Genomic DNA, 20712 nt, shown 5'->3' on the forward strand with positions numbered 1-20712 from the left:
TTGTCTGGCCAACTGCACACTGGTTTTAGGGATATTTGAGAAGGAATGCCGTTAAAAATGTCTTTCTCAAGTGCATATGTATGTATGGGCTCTCAAGGATAACGTGTTGAAAACTATGTAGGAATTAGTCGTTTAGAAAGTTTGATCTTAAATTAATGCCTGTCACATTGACTGAAGCACAGAGCTTGGCTAGGTATGTTTTCAGAGAGAGCTTTCTTGTTGTACTGAATTCAAGAGGCAATGTATTTCAGAGTGAAAATAAGTGAGGGAAATCGATGTCTGAGCTCCAGGAATCACAGATTTCAATGTTATGAGCCCACGGTCCATGGTTATAGGAGGCACAGACTTCATTCCCCGTGGTGGGTTTCCAAGGTACTCCAATGAAATACGGAGATAAAGGAATCACTTTAATTCACTATGTGATTTTTTTTTTTGTGTGTGTGGTACGCGGGCCTCTCACTGTTGTGGCCTCTCCCGTTGCGGAGCACAGGCTCTGGACGCGCAGGCTCAGCGGCCATGGCTCACGGGCCCAGCCGCTCTGCGGCATGTGGGATCTTCCCGGACCGGGGCACGAACCCGTGTCCCCTGCATCGGCAGGCGGACTCTCAACCACTGCGCCACCAGGGAAGTCCCACTATGTGATTTTGACCTACATTACTCATAGATATACTTGAGGACATTGTGATGGTGTGTAAAGGATAGGCTTGTGGAGTGTCACAGGCCTGAGTTTAAATACCACTTATTAACTGTGTGATGTTAAGTAAGTTTACTTAACAATGCCTGCAATTTCTTCATCTGTATAAGTGGGATTAATGATAATAATAAAACTTTTGCATCAAGCTGTTATGGGGGTTAAATAAAATGACATTTTCTAAAACACAAGGAAGAGTCTTTTAGGACATCCTCCTCATACATCCACTCCCACCCCAAGTACCATGGGCTGAGAAATTAATGTCATCAGACGTTGCTCAGAAGGGCAGTTATAAGGTTAAAAGCACATTTTACATATGGGTAGTCTTTAGATAAGGACATTTCTAAATGTTTTCAATGAAAGATAGTAGTATTTCAATGATTGTTTAGGCCATGATGTTTTAAAAGCAGCAGCAGTTTTAGATTAAGTAACCTAGTCTTTCAGGGTTTTTTCCCCTGTCCACAAATGCTGCTCTGGGAGATGGCCTAGTGTTCAGTCACTTACACAACAAGTGGTCCAGTGCACAGGACTGGGAAGGATGTCCTACTAAGGATCAGGGTTACCAGCCTTTTTGAAGGCTTCAACAGACCTTTTTGAAACTCCCTTTGTAGGGGGTATGGTAGCTGACTGTCACCTTTCCCTTCATGTAACTTGGACGAGAGAAATAATTGTAAAGATGAACACAGAAGAATTTGAGGATCACTTCTTAAGAGGTTGACTCTGGGTGATTTTTTTAAGTCCCAAGAGTTGGGTGCTTTATTTGGGCTCCTGCCTTTGGCGAGTAATAACCAATTGCCTGAGAGTTCTTGCTTAGTTTCCAGTATCCAAACTGGAAAACATTAATTTGGAAAAATCTTCAGGGCTTCCCCGGTGGTGCAGTGGTTAAGAATCCGCCTGCCAATGCAGGGGACACGGGTTCGAGCCCTAGTCCGGGAAGATCCCACGTGCCACGGAGTAACTAAGCCCGTGGGCCACAACTACTGAGCCTGCGCTCTAGAGCCCGTGAGCCACAACTACTGAATCCCGCACACCTAGAGCCCGTGCTCCACAACAAGAGAAGCCACTGCAATGAGAAGCCCGCATACCACAATGAAGAGTAGCCACCACTCGCCACAACTAGAGAAAGCCTGCGCACAGCAACGAAGACCCAACGCAGTGAAAAATAAAAATAGATAAAATAAATAAATTTATAAAAAAAAATGTTCATAACCCATTTTGGTTATAAAACCAAAAGTTTTGGTATACTGTATTTATCATATTTATGATTTCCTCTTTTCATTTCACAATTTATAATCTTAACCTCCTAGAGCGTTTTTTCTTACAGGATTTTGAATATTCTTAGTTTTATGTATTTTGTTGCAATATGAGACCATAATAATAATATTGCTTGGAATCTTTAAATATTTTAAAAATGATTTTGAAGAATACATTTAAAAAGTTATCCTTCTGAATAGCAAAAAAAAAATGGCATTAGTAACGTAAATTAATTGATTGCTGTTTTATTGAATTATTAGACTGAAAGCACTGATACACGTGTGATCTTCCTGTATCTGTTTTGCTGAAGTGTTAGTTTCAAACCTATTAAACAAGTAACCTAATGCAAAATTTAAAATTCAGCTGGATAATTTATACCAAGAAGTAGCTCAAAGTGAGATATTATGTGAATTGTAGAGACCACAACTTGGCAAAATTTTTAAAGAGAGTACTCAATTGAAAATACTTCTAGGCATGTACCAGTGTGTTTAGAACTAAGGAGACCTTCTAAAATAAAATGAAATCTCAAAAACTTGAGGAATTAGTGACGTGATCTAAACTTCATTTTACTCAGTGAATTCAGGTTACTTAATGTTACAAGAGTCAGCAGAATTAAAATTGAGATCATTCATTTGTTACTTCTTTTGTCCTCAACATCCCTTTTGCAGGAGTGCAAGATACTGAGGTAGGCATGTATATGAAGTGATATGTAGTATGTGCTTTTTCTCTTAACCTTTTTTCTTATCCCTTTCTCTTCCTATCTTTTAAAAAATTTTTTATTCCCTTCATGGCACAAATAATCTAATCTGCCTACCTGCTAGATTAGAAACCTTGGAAATAAACTAAACTTCTTTCTCTTCTTCCATTTCTATGTCTGGGTACCACCATTTTTCTCATGTTCTTTTGTCTCTCACTTCTCCATTTCTATAGCCGCTGTGCTAGTTCGGTTGTTAGCACTCTATCCCACTACTGGAATTATCTTTCTAAAACACTCACTAAGTACCCAATCATTGATTCAGCTATTTTTCTATGTTGCTAATAATTAGCAACATTACCCGGTTTAGGTTTCTTTTATTATTTTTGAGAAGGGGCTAATAGGCAGTGAGATCAATAAAGGAACAGTAGTTTGGTAGTAAAGTAAGTGATGGGAAAGTCATGAGCCACAAAACAGAAAAAATACATGTGTTAAATAATTGAGTCCTTTGTAGAGCTAACTTATTATCTGTTCTCTTCTGGTTTTAATTACTGTTGTGCACTTCTGTTTTCTGAGAACTAAAGCTTCCTCAGAATTCTGGAATAACTTGGGACAGTGACTGCTTTTCATAGGCTTTCCTCCAGTGCAGTCAGCAATGGTTCGAGTTTTTCTTTTTGCAGTTTGAACAAGATAAATTACAGTTTTTATTGGATAAAAGGTGACAGACAGGTGATGTTACAAAAAAGCAATAGATTAAAAAAAATGGAACTCTGAAGCAAATGGAATAACATAAGGAGGAGTAGTTAATGAGATGTGGAATAATTTAATAAGCCTGGAACAGAGAATTTAGAATACAAAATAAAATTATGGATAATGCTTAAAGTTTTAGCCCGTTTAATCTAAAATAATTTCTTCAGAAATCTTATTTATTTTCATCTTAGTTACAGGAACACACTTAAAAGAAGGGACTACCTTAATTATAAATATGTTTGTATCCTTGTTGCACTGTGAAGGATGTCTACTTTGAAAAGTCCCATGCCTGATGTCTGCCACAAGAAATGCACAAAAACTAACATATGCTTAAGGGAATTTTTCATCTCTTGGAGTCAGGTTGAATCAGCAGCTTTCTTAAGGAAACCACAGTTCTGGGAATTTTCTAACTTTTCATGAGCATTTAGGCTGGTCTGCGAGATTGAAATGGACCTCAGGTGCCCAAAGCAACTCTCAGAAATGACCCAACCTCTTTTGGTTTATTTAGAGTGGTGGAGACTAATCTGTTTCTTATTTGTAAGCTAATTTGAACTTGGTATCAGAGCTTGATCCTAAATGAATCAGGATATAGAGAAGAGAGGCTATGTTGGCATCAAGAGCAAAATTAGAAGGTATAATCCTCAAATCACAAGAATTTTTCTCTTCTTTAATTGTACATACATTGGTTTCTGTTTTGCCTGGATCTTAGGGTAGTGTGGGATCTAACTTGGTACCAACTGTTTGTGAAAAATGAGCATGACTGTTTGAGAGAAAATAATGTCACATACTACTATAAGAATTCTAAGATGAAGAGTGATTTTGGAAGTGAAGGTATGTTTTATTATTAGGACAACCTAGAAGTACTTCATTTACCATAAAAGTCAAAGAAACAGGCTTAGATTGTGTCAGTGCTTTGGGGATTGTGGCTCTATAAAGGTTTATAAAATTAAGGGAAGTTATGAACAGAGTGAGTAACGATCAGGTATATTACACTTATAATTGTCTTTGCATTGAAGTGGCATGATACAGTGGTTAAGACCATATGGCCTGTGGGTTAAGATTTCTTGGGTTCAAATCCCAGCTTTACCATTTGTTAGTGATGAGGTCTTGGGCAAGTTAGTGTCCTTAAGTTCTTATTAACTGTTTTGTTTGTTTGCTTTGGTGGGGGTGGGGTAGAGGTAAGGTGGCATTAAATGAGATACTTCATATAGATATCAGTATCGTGGTAGAGTATTGATGTTATTGTCACTAAAGTATTTTTTCAAGCAACTTTGTTATCCTTAGCTTTCTATTCCTGTCATGGTCATGTAAGTCATGAGGTTAAAACCAAACAAACCTGAGTGGGTATTTTCTTTGATTCAGAGGAATACAAGGAGACCATATGTACTAAACTTTAAACTTTTAACTGCTCACATTTAGCTTTGCACATAAGCCTTGAAAGAATAACACCCATCTTGAAATTAAATTCCGTTAACCTTGGGTGGAAATTTGGAGTTTTAGAATTCGTTAGAATCTCTTAAGCCTCTGGAATGTTGTTAAGGCAGCCCTGACTCAGTGTGCCCTGCCTGTAGGTCAGGTTAATGGGGGCTGCTGGGGCAGTGACCAGAATGTATACTTCCATAGTGACAGTTGTGGTTCATGTAGAAAGGAAGATGGGCGTACTTTAATTTTCTAAGTGATCTGAAGTATCTGGAAATACAGTAGACATTTTTGGTCTTGAATGCTGTTTTGGTACCAGTGTCTGTTAGCATCCAGTGGTATCACTGAGGGTTATATGTAAGCTCTTACTCCATTTTTTTTTTTTTTTTTTTTTGGATAACTGTTACTGCTTTAGACCCCTTTACATATTTTTAAGATTCTTTACTAATCAACAATATATTTTATTTAGCCAGTGGTTAACTTGTGTGACAGAAGTTTCCTTATGAACCATTCATCTCCCTTAAACATTCCTATGTCTTTTGACATGTAAATCCCTAAATAACTTAGTTTTAATCACAAGACTAAAATCTGGATTAAGGAAAATCAAATTTGGTAGAGACATTTTATGTATAGTTAAAACTGCTGCTGTTTAATTATCCCTCTTTCTATTGGAAAGGAACCTTGACAGTAGTTGTTCAGAAACATATTTGAAATTTTTATATTAAATTGGGTACAGTTTAATTGGACAAAATAAAATATTGTATATGTTCAATAAATAGTTTAAAAATTATGTGCCTGAAGAATGGAAAGTGGTTGTTGTTGGTAGAGATCTTTTAGAAAGCTTGAAGAGTCATCTCTTCCACTGCTGTATCAGAATCTTTGGGAAGGTCTGCTTGGGAATCTACATTTTGAGAAGCTCCTTAGGAGATTTTTATGCACACTGAAGTTTTAGACCCACTGCTGAATTCTCTACTGACAGCTTTAGGATATCGGCTTCTGCTCTTCTGATGGAAGCTACTCTTCCCCAGTTGGGGGAAGAACAGGGGTGAGCTGAGGCAGCTCTTCCTGATGCCCTGCCGTGCTCTGTGCTGGGAAATTTCCAAAGCTATCAGTGTTTTGAGTCCTCTTTCAACTGGCACTCCTGTGGTGAAGGAACATGTCATGTTAATGGTGATGCCCAACCCAGAGCCTTCATGTGTTTCCTAAAACATTCATACTTCCTAGCAGGGGAGGAAATTGCAGGTGAGGAAACATAAGAGAGTTTAAGTGGTCTTCTGGAGCCGGGACTGGAACTGAGGTTGATTTGATTTTAATGCCCAGACTCTTTTCTTTCTGTCTTTTTTTTTTTTTTTTCCGCGCCGAGCAGTTTGTGGGCTCTTAGTTCCCTAACGGGGACTCAACCTGGGCCCCGGCAGTAAAAGTACCATGTCCTAACCACTGAACCGCCAGGTAATTCACTACTTTTTTTTTTTGTTAAGCCCAGACTCTTTTTGATTTACAATATTACATAAACTTCAGGTGTACAGCGTACTGATTCACACTTTTTATAAAGCCCAGAGTCTTACACTATCCTTGCTACCCTCCTTTTAGTGGAAAGAACGATGGGTTGTCGGTTAAGGTAGCCTTGGGTTGGAAGGATGCCTCTATCATTTACTGGCTTCACTAGCGACTTTACACATCCCCAAATTCAGTGTCCTCATCTGAAAAGCAGGCATGAAGATTGTAAAATTCTAAGGTTATTGTGAGGATTAATCGACCACATTTTTAGAGTGCTTCAGCGTATTTTTATAGTTCTGTCCCAGAGTAGGCATTCTAATAAATGATGACTATTATTTCATAACTTAAGGTAAGGTGAGTGTGCCTTATGGAATGAACCAATTTTAGGCTAAATGAGTTTGTCAGATTATGAAATGTATGTTTTCCTATTCTGATGTGGTGTGATAACTAGAAACAAGGAAGGTGCCGGATGTGTGAAGGGGTTTTCTTGTGGGAAAACAGTGTAGACCTCTATTTTTTATCTAGTACCCATATCCTGGTAAATTCTAAATTTGATTCTAGCCCAGACCCTTCCTATAGCTCCAGACTCTAGTAGTAGCTCCAGATGTTTCTGTTGAAATGCCCACAGGATGTTTCCATCAGTTAACCCCTTAACATGTCCAAGTCTAAACTCGGGCTCTTCCTTCCAACACCTGCACCCTTCTGTTAGGGTTCCCTACATCAGTGAGTGGAATTGCTCTCCATCTGCATCCTCCACGAAATCTAATCTTTCATCAGAGTCTGCTGATTGTTATCCCCTGTGTCTCTGCCTTCTCATCTTTGTCTTCCCCACCATCACCTTAGTCTACGCTACTGGCACCTCACACTCAACTCCTCCCCTGCATTTCTCTTGCCCCCTCCATGATTCTGCCACATTGGATATTTTTTCAACATACAATTGGTTGTCATACCTTATTTAAAACCCTTCAGGAATTTTGCCTTATTCACTTACTCTGCCTTTTTTGTTTCACGTACATTCCCTCTTTAGCTGTGGCTGGCCTCTTTGCTTCTCTTTCCTGACTTTGAATGTGCTTCTCTCGTAAGTGCTTTTAGACCTTTGCACTTGATGTGCCCAGATTTGAACACTTCCCATACCTTTCAGATCTCATGTCAGTCTTACTTTAGGTCTTTGCTGCTCTCTGGGATACATCAAGTCTCCTGTTATAAAATCTCATGGTGGGGAATTTCCCATATTTTTAGTAGCATTTATCTCTGTTTGCAATTATGTATTTGCATGGTTTTTGGATACTATTTGGTTCTCCAAATAAAATGTAAGTTCTGTGAGACAATTTCAGCATCTACAAAGGCCTGGAACAGCCCTGACAGCAGATGAGAAATATTAAATGACTGACTGAACTACATAACTAGGCAATTAAAAGACAATCTTTTATAACTAAAAGATTAGTTCTAAAGTGAGGTAAGTATACATGAAGTCACAGTGTTGGCAGGTTAAGCATTGTTACTTGGGAATACGTTTGTTATTGTAGCATTGGTTTCATGAGCCTCTAATTTTACTTAAAGACTAGTAGTGTTTTGAATTTTGAATTTCTGAGTACAGATTAAGAGCTTCCAGAAGTTGATTGTACTTTAATGACTTTTAGAGTCAAAACTTTCCCCTTTCCTCACATCTGGACAGTATTTGAAGTTCACAATTTACAAAAGATATAGTTGGTTGTGTACTTCTTGATGTTTACTATATGGAATGTATTTATTTATGTTATTTGCCTAAGGCATAAAATTTTTAAAATGCTACCAAAACTTACGAAGTCAAGAAATCATAGATGTTATAAAAGGTTTTTTCAGCTCTTATACAAGTTAGAAAAAATGAAGAAGATTAATGTGATATTGGAATTGTGCTTTTATGTTACTTTTTGGTATTTGGACCTTAATTTACTGTATGATTATCGTTAGCAAATTGAAATGTTCTTGTGAAAACTCTTAAGGCTGTAGTATTTTCTTGAAAATTGGTTTAGTACTGTTGTTTACATTGTAAAATTAGTGCTTTCAATAAGATTTTGGTTTCCATCTATCCTGAATTCTCCTTAGGAGTGCACAACTTCAAAAATAAAGAGGCACAGTCAGCAGAAAAAAGAGGTGGTCTGAGCATTTATGCGTTAAATATGCATGTTAATTAGGAAAAAAATTAGAAAAATATGAAAACAGATGTTACATAAATTATTGCAGTCCCAGGGCAGCAGTAACTTATACACTGACAGTAATTTTTATATGTGCATGTGTATGTCTATTTCTAGATTTCTCAATGTTTATGCAATTCCGTAGAGAATAACTAGAAGAATGGTATATCCTTTCAGTGAGACAGCAGTAAACATTCCTTCTGCATGTGGCTTGCTGAGCGAGTCTAGGCATAACATACACTTTTCCTGTACAGATAGCCTTCCGTGTTTCCTAATTCTTCCTGTAGCCTTCTTCCTTCCTTCTTGGTTTCTTTGATAGTATGTCAATGAGATCTTTTATTGGATTATGTCCTGTCGAAACAATAAAATGAATCATGATCCCAGCAGTGTAAGAAATGTAAAATTGACTGGGATGTAAAGTATGTGTTTAGAAACAAAGCAAATCACAACTACTGAGGACACTGATTGTAGTGTCACTTTTTCTTTGGTTACGGTTGTACTTTCTGAAGAAATAGCCATCATTCTCTGAACAGTATTGACACAGTAGTGTGACAATCTATACTAAGTGTTACATAAACACACATTTATCAAATATACATATATTGGAATAATTGAAAGATCCTTGAATGTCTTTCACTGTAAAGAGACATCCATAATATAAAAATGGTTTATATTTTTACAAGGGAATGATGAGAAATAGAGACATGCTTTATTTCAGCGCTGTGGCGATTTTTAGTTCAGCCGTGGAGAAAAACCATGTGACTATATTGCTGTCCAAGGAGCTGCTGACAATGTCTAGATATTTCCCATACATAGATTATATAATTTAGAAACATGTTGTTTGTAACTTTTCAGATGAGATTGAAAGTTAAAATAAGGAAATCCTCCATCAGAAGGTAATAAATCATTCTCTTTATCAAATGAACAAACAAAACATGAACTATATTCAGTATAGGGGCACAGGACAGTTTCCTTAAATCTCTCTGGAGATCAATGCTACATTCCTTGGTATTCTTCAGAAATCATACTTTGTTATTTGGTTGTAGTAGCATATGATGCTCAAATGTGTTTTAAGTAATTAATTTCTTTTGCATCCCAGTAGGTTTCAGATACATCTATTATCATAATGTTTTTCAGTTCTGTGTTTTTGATATATATTTTACCTAACTACTGTTGTCCTTTTGTACATATGCTGAGTCACCAGTAAGCTGTAACAGGTTATTGGGAGTAAAGTAAACTAATACAGAATGAAGTCTAGAAAAGAGTGATAATAATATATTTAGTAATTTATTATTATTTAGAGGTTCTTTACCTAAATTAGATATTTAAGAAATTCCATTTTTCTTGATTTTATGTAGAGATACATCTATGTCAGATATGATTTGTGAAAGTAGATTGAAGTATATTACTAAAGATGATAAATGTTTTTCTTTTTCTACAGTCAAAAAGGCTATGGAAATTAATTTTTAATTCACAAATAATATTTACTTGCCACACTGATACATCTGTATTCTAATTTTATGTTTTATTTATGCTTTGGAATTCATTTTCAGTGGAATTTTTTTCACGTTTGTTTGCAAATGTCAGATTCCCATTTTTTATTTTATGTGATTTTAATACTTGATATTAGTTCACTATTGTGTTAGTAGTGTATTTCTTATTTGAACACTTTTATTTCATTTCAGTGAAACAAAGTGATAACAGGTGATTTGTTTTATATTGAGGTGTTTTAGTTTTTTTTTTTTATTATAATGCTTTTTATTGTAGGCATTTTAAAGTGAGTTTCTTCTAGGAGCTAAAATAGATAATTGAAAGAGTGATTAAAGAATAAGCTAACATTTGTCCCCTAAGAGCCAAAAATATTATGACATAAACTTTTTCAGCTTGCTTTTTGCATTGATAGCTTTGGTTTAGGGTTCCTTTGCTTAGGGAGAGGATATTTGAAGCTATTTTATTTATTTATTTTTCTAGGTATTTGCTGTTTTTCCTGCAGCTCAGTTGAGGGATAACTCAGCTGATCTCTATTTCTTGATTCTTTAGTTCCGATTGGCCAACCAAGACTTTTATTTGGCAAACTCTGTCTTACAGAACCTGACATCATCTATGACCCATAGCAAGAGCACGCGTTTTCAAGTGTCAATTAGATTTGTGGATCAATAAGGTTTTCTTGAAAGGTAAGTGTATATTTATTCAAAACGTACATTTAAAAATTCAGTACTATCATCAGCTGTCTTAGTCTGTTTGGGCTTTTGTAACAAAAATCCTATAGACTGGGTGACTTATAAATAACAAAAATTTATTTTTCACTGTTTTGGAGGCTAGGAAGTCTAAGATCAAGGTGCCAGCAAATTTGGTGTCTGGTGAGGACCCACTGGTTCATAGATGGATGTCTTCTTGCTGTGTCTTCACTTGGTGGAAGGAATGAGAGAGCTCTCTAGGGTCTCTGTTTATAAGGGCACTAATCCCATTCATGAGGGCTCCGCCCTCATGACCTAATCGCTTCCCAAAGGCCTCACTCCTAATACCATTACACTTGGAATTAAGATTTCAGCATATGAGTTTTGGGGGGTGATAAACATTCATTTCATAATAATACCCTCACTATAGTTACAGTAATGTGTTTTATATATTTGTGTGCAAAAACTATGTGTGGGTGTGTATGTGTGTGTTTATATACTGCTGCCAGGTTTAGATTGCAGGCTCTTTAAGGGAATAATGTTGCCCTCTAGCACAGAGTTCCCTGATCAGTTTCTTTCCACTTATATATCTACCCACCAGCTTCCAATCTGTTCCTTTCCTTCATTGTTTTCCTTCTCTTTTAATTGAGGCTGCATGAGGGCTTGAAAAATACGTTCCCACCAGCAGACTTTTAGCACTTTTCTTACTGAATACTTTTTGTTCCATATTTCTTTTCCTTCCCTTTTCGTCTTTCCTTCTTTCCTACCTTCCTACCTTCTTACCTCCCAACATTCATTAAATATGTTGGAGTTGTGAAATTAGAATGATTGAACTTAGCATTGAAGGTATCTCAGATAGGTAGCATTCACATTTTTTTTTTAACCACAACCCATAGTAAGAAATAAATTTTATACTTATGAGCCATTTCCCACAGGTATAAATGCACAAATGAAACAAACAAGAGTTAAAACCATTCTACCCTGGCTACCTTGAATGTATGCTGTGCTCTATTCTATTATATTTTTTTGGGGGTATATTTAATATATGCTGATACCCATAATTAAATTTACTTCCCTATCCAATAGTGGATCACCTTTGCAATTTCTGAAGTCATACTTTAGATCACTTGTATGTTTGCTCATGACTGACTTGTAGGGAAAATAAATGGAATCAGGCAGTTTGTTTTCTGTTTCAGTCAAGCTGCCTTTTCTTCTGCCTCCCCTGTGCTTCTCATTTCTGTCGATTCATTACAAGTTATCAAATAACTTGGGGAAAGAACTGTGTAACTGCTGGGAAATACTAGAGCACTTATAGGTTCTTCTGTAGTAACAACATAGATACCAAAGGTCATATCTTAAAATATAAAAGGAAGATAAATCTTTGATAGAATCATTCCTTTGTAGTAAGGTATATATTTCTTTATTCTCTTCTTGTTCTTTCTGTCTGTGTAAATTGTATGTGCATGCTAATGCTCTCAAATCATTCTTGGTTTAAAACATTTTAAACTTCCAAAGCCTTTTATATCAGCTTAGAATAACAGATTTTTTCCCCAAAGTGGTCTATTCTAGTGCTCCTTCCCATTTCGTTTAACATTTTTATCCTTTTAATAAGTTGCAAACATTTAAAAATTGTGAATGTAATATATTTTATTAGAAAGTTTGGTATATACAGAAAAGTAAAAAGAAAATAAAAATTATCCCTAATCCAATGCAGCTAAAGCAGTTCTAAGAGGAAAGTTCATTGCCACAAACACCTATATTAAGAAAGGAAAGCTCAAGGTGTCCACTCTCATCACTTTTATTCAACATAGTTTTGGAAGTTCTAGCCTCAGCAGTCAGAGAAGAAAAAGAAATAAAAGGAATCCAAATTAGAAAGGAAGTAAAACTGTCACTGTTTGCAGATGACATGATCGTATACATAGGATATCCTAAAGACGCCACCAGAAAACTGCTAGAGCTCATCAGTGAATTTGGTAAAGTTGCAGGATACAAAATTAACGTACAGAAATCTGTTGCATTCCTGTACACTAACAATGAACTATCAGAGAGAGAAATTAAGGAAACAATCCCATTTACCATCTCATCAGAAAGAGTAAAATACCTAGGAACAAACCTAACTAAGGAGGTAAAAGACCTGTACTCAGAAAACTATCAATATGAGATACTAATGAAAGAAATTGACAGCTACACAAACAGATGGAAAGATGTATCATGTTCTTGGATTGGAAGAATTAATATTGTTAAATGACCATACTACCACAGGTGATCTTACAGATTCAGTGCAGTCCCTATCAAAATACCAGTGGCATTTTTCACAGAACTAGAACAAATAATTTTAAAATTGGTATGGAGACACCAAAGACCCCAAATAGCCAAAGCAAATTTGAGAAAGAAGCAACGAGCTGGAGGAATCATGTGTCCTGACTTTAGACTATACTACAAAGCTTTGATAATTAAGAAAGACTCATACATCAATGGAACAGAATAGAGAGCCCAGAAATAAACCCACGTACTTATGGTCAGTTAATCTACGACAAAGGAGGCACAAATGTACTATGGAGAAAAGAGAGTCTCTTCAATAAGCGGTACTGGGAAAACTGGACAGCAACATGTGAAAGAATGAAATTAGAACATTCTCTAATACCACATACAAAAATAAACTCAAAATGGATTAAAGACCTAAATGTAAGACTGGATATTGTAAAACTCCTAGAGGAAAACATAGGCAGAACACTCTGACATAAATTGCAGCAATATTTTTTTGGATCCATCTCCTAAAGCAAAGGAAAGAAAAGCAAAAATCAACATACAGGATCTAATTAAGCTTAAAAGTTTTTGCACAGCAAAGGAAGCCATCAACAAAATGAAAAGACAACTTACTGAATGGGAGAAGATATTTGCAAATGACATGACCAATAATGGGTTAATATCCAACATATATACATAGCTCATACAACTCAACATCAAAAAAACAACCTGATTAGATAATGGGCAGATGAACTGAATAGACATTTTTCCAAAGAGGAAATGCAGATGGCCAACAGGCACATGAAAAGATGCTCAACATCACTAATAATCAGGGAAATGCAAATCAAAACCACAATAAGGTATCATTTCGCACCTGTCAGAATGGCTGTCATCAAAAAGAATACAAATAACAAATGTTGGCGAAGATGTGGAGGAAAGGGAACCCTTGTACACTGTTGGTGAGAATGTAAATTTGTGCGAACACTGTGGAAAACAGTTTGGAGGTTTCTCAAAAAATTAAAAAAAAGAACTATCACATGGCTCAGCAGTTCCACTCCTGGGTGTGTATTTAAACAAAACAAAAACACTATATCAAAAAGATACATGCACCGAGTGTTCATTGCAACATTATTTACACTTGCCAGGGTATGGAAGCAACTCAAGTGTCCCTCAACAGATGAATGGATAAAGAAGATATTTTGTGTGTGTACACACACACACACACACACACACACTGGAATACTACTTAAAAAATGATAAAATTTGCCATTTGCAGCAACATGGATGGACTTGGAGGGCATTATGCTAAGTGAAATAAGTCAGAGAAAGACAAATATTGTTAGGCACTACTTACATGTGGAATCTAAAAAATACAACAAAATTAGTGAATAAAACAAAAAAGAAGCAGACTCACAGATATAAAGAACAAACTAGTGTTTACCGGCTGGGAGAGGGAAGGGAGAAGGGGCAATATAGGGGTGGGGATAAAAAGGATTATTATAGGATTATATGAAATCATGTGTGTTAAACTTTTGAAAATTGTAAAGCACTATAAAAACTGAGGAACCTTTCATTCAATGGAAAAAAGAAAAAACACACACTTAAAAAAAAGGAAAAGAAAGCCTAAGTAAATAACCTAAAATTACATCTCAAGAAATGAAAAAAGAACAAACTAAGCATAAAATTAGTGGAAGAATAGAACAAAACAAAAAGCACAAATAAATGAAGTAGAGATTAAAATAACAGCAGAAAATATCAAAGAAACCAAAGCTATTTTTTTTGAAAAACATAAAGTAGACAAAACTTTAGCTAGATAGCCAAAGGGCAGGGTGGAAAAAAACTGACACCACTGAAATACAGAGGTTCATAAGAAACTGCTGTGAAGTTATTCACCAACAAATTGGACAACCTAGAAGAAATGGTTGAATTTCTAGAAATATACGACCTATCAGTCATGAAGAAAGAGAAAATCTGAATAGTCCAATAGTAAGGAGATAGAATCAGTAATCCAAAACTTCCCAGCAAAGTCCTGTACCAGATGGCTTCACTGGTGAATTCTACCAAACATTTAAAGTAGAATTAATGTCAAACCTTCTCAAACTCCCCCCAAAAATAGAAGAGGAGGGAACACGTCTGTTTTATCAGGCGAGCATTACCCTGATACCAAAACCAGGCATGGACACTACAAGAAAAGAAAATTACACACCAGTATTCCTGATGAACACAGATGCAGAAATCCTCAACAAACTATATTGAACCAAATTCAACAGCACATTAAAAGGATCACACACCATGATCAAGTGGGATTTTTTCCAGGGATACAAGTATGGTTCATTATCCACAAATCAATGTGATACACCACATTGATAAAACAAAGGATAAAAAGCATGTGATCATCTCAGTAGATGCAGAAAGAGCATTTGACAAAATTCAACATCATGGTATGAACTTTCAACAAACTGGGTATAGAGGGAATATATTAATAAAGACCACATATGAGAAACCCATAGCTAGCATCATACTTTATGGTGACAAGCTGAAAGCTTTTTCTCTAAGATCAGGAATATGACAAGAATGCCCAAACTTGTTGCCCCGCCCCCAACAAGAACCTGAGTGTTATTTTCTTGGGCTATTTATCAGGGTTGTTTTTTGCAGTGAGTAACCATGAGAAACAAGATGGTGTTTCCCATATTCAAAGAAGCAATCTCACCAATTTTATTTGACATAGTCCTGGAAGTTCCAGCCAAAGCAATCAAACAACCGACAACAAAAAACAAAACAAAACAAAACAAAAGAACCCCCAAAGTATTCAGATCAGAAAGGAAGAAATAAAACAGAGGTATGATATTAGATGTAGAAAACTCCACCAAAAAAACTGCCACAATTAATAAACATTCAGTAAATTTGCAGGATACACAATCAATATATAAAAATCTGTTGCATTTCTGTACACTAACAATGAACTATCAGAAAGAGAAATTAAGGAAACAGTCCCATTTACAATTGCATCAAAAAGAATAAAACTCAGGAATAACTTTAACCAAGGAGGTGAAAGATATGTATACTGAATATTTTAAGACATTGATGAAAGAAATTGAAGTAGACACAAATAAATAGAAAAATAGTCTGTGCTCATGGATTGGAAGAATTGATATTGTTAAAATGTTCATACTACCCAAAGCAATCTACAGATTCAATGAAATCTCTGTCAGAAGCCCAACGGCATTTTTCACATAAATAGTAAAAGCTATCCTAAAATTTGTATGGAACCACAAAATACCCTGAATAGCCAAAGCACTCTTGAGAAAGAAGAACAAAGCTGAAGGCGTCATACTTCTTGATTTCAAATTATATTACAAAGGTATGTAATCTAACCAGTATGGTATTAGCATAAAAACAGACATAGAGACTAATGGAAAAGAATTGCAAGCCCAGAAATTAACCACACGTAGATGGTCAATTAATTTATAGCAAAAGATCTAAGAATATTCACTGGGGAAAGGATAGTCTCTTTTAATAAACAGTGTTGGGAAAATTGGACAGCCACAGGCAAAAGAATGAAATTGGACCGCTATCTTACACAATACACAAAAATTAACTCCAGAAGACTTGAACAGAAAACCTTGACCATAAAAGCTCCTAGAAGCAGATGTGGTAAGGTGCTTGACATTGGTCCTGGCAATGCTTTTTTGTTTTTTAAATTAGACACCAAAAGCAGAGGCAAAAAAAAGCGTAAATCAGTAAGTGGGCAGGAGTACATCAAAGTAAAAAGCAACACAGTATACACTTTAAATATCTTACATTTTATTATATTGAGGTCAGTTGTACATCAGTAGAGCTGAAAAAATAAAAGATAAAAATAATGTAAAAAAGAAACAAGCAAAAAATCCCTACTCCTATCTTCTGGTGATGAACTGATGTAATAGATGAAAAATATAACATTTAAAAAATTTTTACTTGGATTTAACATAGGGGAAAAAATGAAATGAAACTTAAATGATTAGTGAATCTGAGATAAATGTTCCTTCAAAATCATAAATATTTGATCCAAAGAGCCTTCCAATATGAAAGAAGATTATGGAAATCTTTAAATACTCTGGAAATAAGAAAATATGAAAAGACTGATCTAAAAGTAGAATATCTATTTTTTAGAATAATTTATTGAGGTGAAATTTATGTAACATAAAATTAAGTGAATAATTCAGTAGAACCCACCACCTCTCTCTAGTTGCACACATTTCCATCACTCCAAGGTAGAACGCCTTACTTTTTAAACAGTTTCTCCTCATTCTGACCTCCTCCCAACTCCTGGTATCCATCAGTTTGTATTGTCTCTAAGGATTTATCTATTTTGAATATTTCATATAAATGGAATCATATAGTACGTGACCTTTTATGTCTGGCTTCTTTCACTTGTAGTACTGTTTTCAGGGTTCATCCATATTGTAGCATGTGTCAGTACTTTATGCATTTTCACAGCTGAGTAATATTCCATTGTATATATAATTGTTTGGTTTGCTTCCACCTTTTGGCTCTTGTGAGTAGTGCTTCGGTGGATTTAGGTGCACATGTTCTTATTTGAGCACCTGTTTTCAGTTCTGTTAGGTATATACCTAGGAGTATAATTGCTGGGTCATGTTATAATTTTTTATTTACCTTTTTGAGGAACCACCAAGTTGTTTTCCACAGTGGCTGTAGCCTTTTATATTCCCACCAGCAATGTGTGAGGGTTCCAGTTTCTCCACATGTTGTCAAAACTTGTTATTTTCCATTTTTTTGATAATCAGAATATGATAGTAATAAATGACTTTCAGCAAAGTAACATTGTAGAGGGGTGATTATATTCATTATTTCTAATATAGTAATTATATATCAATTCAGAGTATCACTTAATTCTGTGTTCCGTGCAGAATTAACTGACCAGTAGAAATTGTTTTCCAGAACAAAAGATTTCTTAGTTTTCTTCATCTTCTCAAAAATACTGTATTTTGCTTCATATTTATACCATTTTTTTCCCCTGCATGTGTGTGTAGTTCTTTGTTTTTACCAGAGTTTTAAATTACCATTCTTTTTGCTTAATGCTCATAGGAGGTCTATGTCTCTCCATTTATGGATAGCACACCACAGCTGTACTTTTAGGCTTTAAAATGTATGATTTTAAATCACAAAATAAATTTTTGTTAGGTTATCTACTGTCTTGTTGAAGAAATACATCACTTAACCTGGACCTCCTGTTTTAGTATGGACCAGAGCTTCGTTGGCCTTTTGCGGAACTGTTACACTCCGATTTCTTTTCATTATATTTCTGGGTTAGTTCTAATGATTCTTGTGTCCCATTGTCACAATTTAAATAAATTTTCAGAAGGTTGAATGGTGAAAGATGAATTTTCTGAGTTATGCATATTAGAAAATATTTTTATTCTCACAGTTGATTGATAATTTATCTGGGTATATATTAGTATTTCTAGATTTAAAATAATGTTCCTCAGAACTTTGAAGACTTTGCTCAGTTTGTTTCTAACATCCATTATTCCTCCTGAGAAATTTGAAGCCAGTCTTACTCATTGAAGAGTTTCCTAGGAGATATTAACAGTGAAAACAAAATAGAGAAAAATGCATGATTTGATTATGCTTGCTTTTTAGGGTAGAGAGGTTGACAAGAAGCAAGATAAATAAGTAAAATATGTAGTCAGTTAGATAGTGAGGCTATAAAGGAAAATAAAGCAAGGAGGGGAGGATAGAGAGTTAATAGCATAGGGGGACTGATGGAAATTGTAAATAGGGTGGTCAGGGAGTACCTCCCTGAGAACGGAACACTTTAGTAAATGTCAGATGGAGGTGACGGAGTGAGCACCTCAAGCAGAGCAAACAAGTAGTACAAAGGCCCTGATGTAGGAATATTACTGATGTGTTCAAGGAACAACAGAGGGGTCAGTGTGGCTGCGGCAATGTGAGGAGAGAGTAGTAGGGATTAAATTAGAGAGATAACTGGGAATCTAGTCTTTTAGAGAGGTGCATTTGGCTTTTATTCTGAATGAGATGGGAAGTTATTGGCAAGTAAGTATCAACATCTGATGTATAGTTTAAAAGAATTACTCTGCCTGGTTGAGAAAGGATTGTAGAGGGAGCAAGGGCAGAAGCAGAGGGACCATGTAGAAGGTTAGAGGTGAGAGGTGATTGTGGTTTGAACGACAGGATTTGCTGATGGATTGGATTTGAGTTATGAGTGAAGGCGGGGAGTCAAATACGCCTCTGGTAATGTTTTTGGTCTGAATAACTAGGAAGATAAGAGTTGTATTTAATGAAGAAGGGGAAGCTTATAAAAGGAGAAGGTCAGGGGTTTGGTTCTGGACATGCTAAGTTGAAGATATTTATTAGACATTTAAGTGGAGAGGTCAAGGAGACAGATACTATCCCAGAGTTCAGGGGAAAGGTCCGAGATGAAGCAAAAGCTGTGAAAGTTATCAATTGTGGATGGTATTTTTAAAGGGGTAATATTGATGCAATCCAGTAGATACAGCTAGAGGCAACTGAAGGCCCCAGCTTTGGGGCCCTTTACATCTAGGGGTCAGGAGAAGAGGAATTAGTTGAGGAGGCCAGGGAAGGAAAACCGAGCTAGGTAAAAGGAAAACTTCTTTGGCTTTCTAAATATCTGTCCAGCTCAGGAAGCTAAGTGATGTAAATGTGCCAAGGAAGGGGAATGATCATCCGTGGCACATGTTGCTGAAATGTGAAGTTTTACATGAGCTGTGAATTGATTGTTGGATTTAGCAGTGGGAGGTCATTGGTGACTTTGAGAAGAGCAGTTTCAGTGGAGGACAGAAGTCACACTGGAGTGGGTTCAGGGTGGAGTGGGTTCAGGGTGGAGTGGGAGGAGAAACATGTGGCAACTGAAGGGGGAAAGTTGGTCAAGAGACAATTTTTTTTTTTTTTTTTTTGAGTAGAAGAGAAGCAGCATACATCAATATTGAGAATGCCCCAATAAAGAGGAATAAACTGATGATGCAGGAAAGCGTAGTGAATTGCTGAAGCAAGGCGCACAAGTGGAGAGACTGGCCTTAGGTAGGAGCATGGGTGGTTTATCCTTAATAATAGGAAGGCAGGCAGCACACACAGGCACAGATCCATCTGTAAAAGTCTTCGGTCAAGCTTTGTGTTACTTCCGGGATATGTCACATACCAGAAGCGTCACGACTAGCTGCCTCCCACTTCTTTAGGCTTGTCCTGTTCAGTTTACCGCTTTGTGATTTTTATTGTAGTAACGTAGGTGAATGGTGGTTTCCAGTTTAGGAATTTGGTACTTTAAAAAATTCTGTTACTATAATGAAGACATACAACAAGCATTTATGAAGGATGCACCTCTTGAAGTTTTTGAAAAATCTCAAATGTGTAAATATTTCTGGAGTGTGTTCTAGAGAACCACCAAGCTACATTAGGATCAGAAGCAGAAATGCTTTCTCACACCAGCCTTGGGCAGCTTGTGGTTCAAATTCACTTATCAGAAAAATGATAAATTACTTCGTGTCCTGGATTGCTTGAACAAGTGTGAAATCATGAATGTAAAAATCTACGAATGCCTGGAGTCTGTTGTGCTCCTTCTGACTCATATTTCTCCCAGTCACCTCAGCGCAGGAGCACACTTGATAAATACGGGATACAGTTATAGCGTTAGAGTTCCAGCATTTTCTTCCTGGTGTAAGGTGATCCCTGGGATCACTCTCATGTGTTTCTGAAATGGAATAATGTTGCTCTTCGTACCCATTCTTGCTCAAGTTCCCAGTTCTCGATAGTGATACAGCTTCCCCGCTG

At 36.2% G+C, this 20712-nt stretch overlaps 1 protein-coding gene across 6 annotated transcripts in view; it reads left to right on the forward strand.

The window, feature by feature from the left end:
* Positions 1-20712, forward strand: part of TBC1D5 (TBC1 domain family member 5) — a 540677-nt gene that overhangs the window by 121289 nt on the left and 398676 nt on the right. For 4 of the 6 annotated variants that reach the window (XM_027086554.1, XM_027086556.1, XM_027086555.1 and 1 more), the window contains exon 3: positions 10451-10653. The exons of 1 other annotated variant lie outside the window; for it this stretch is intronic. The gene's annotated coding sequence lies outside the window, so the exon portion shown is untranslated. Of the gene's footprint in view, positions 1-10450; positions 10654-20712 lie in introns of those variants that run through there. One more of the 6 variants, XM_027086557.1, reaches the window with a different exon arrangement.

This window comes from Aethalodelphis obliquidens, unplaced genomic scaffold (assembly GCF_003676395.1).
Source record: "Aethalodelphis obliquidens isolate GAN/ISIS:26980383/991018 unplaced genomic scaffold, ASM367639v1 scaffold56, whole genome shotgun sequence".
In the NCBI taxonomy this organism is placed as follows: Eukaryota; Metazoa; Chordata; class Mammalia; order Artiodactyla; family Delphinidae; genus Aethalodelphis; species Aethalodelphis obliquidens.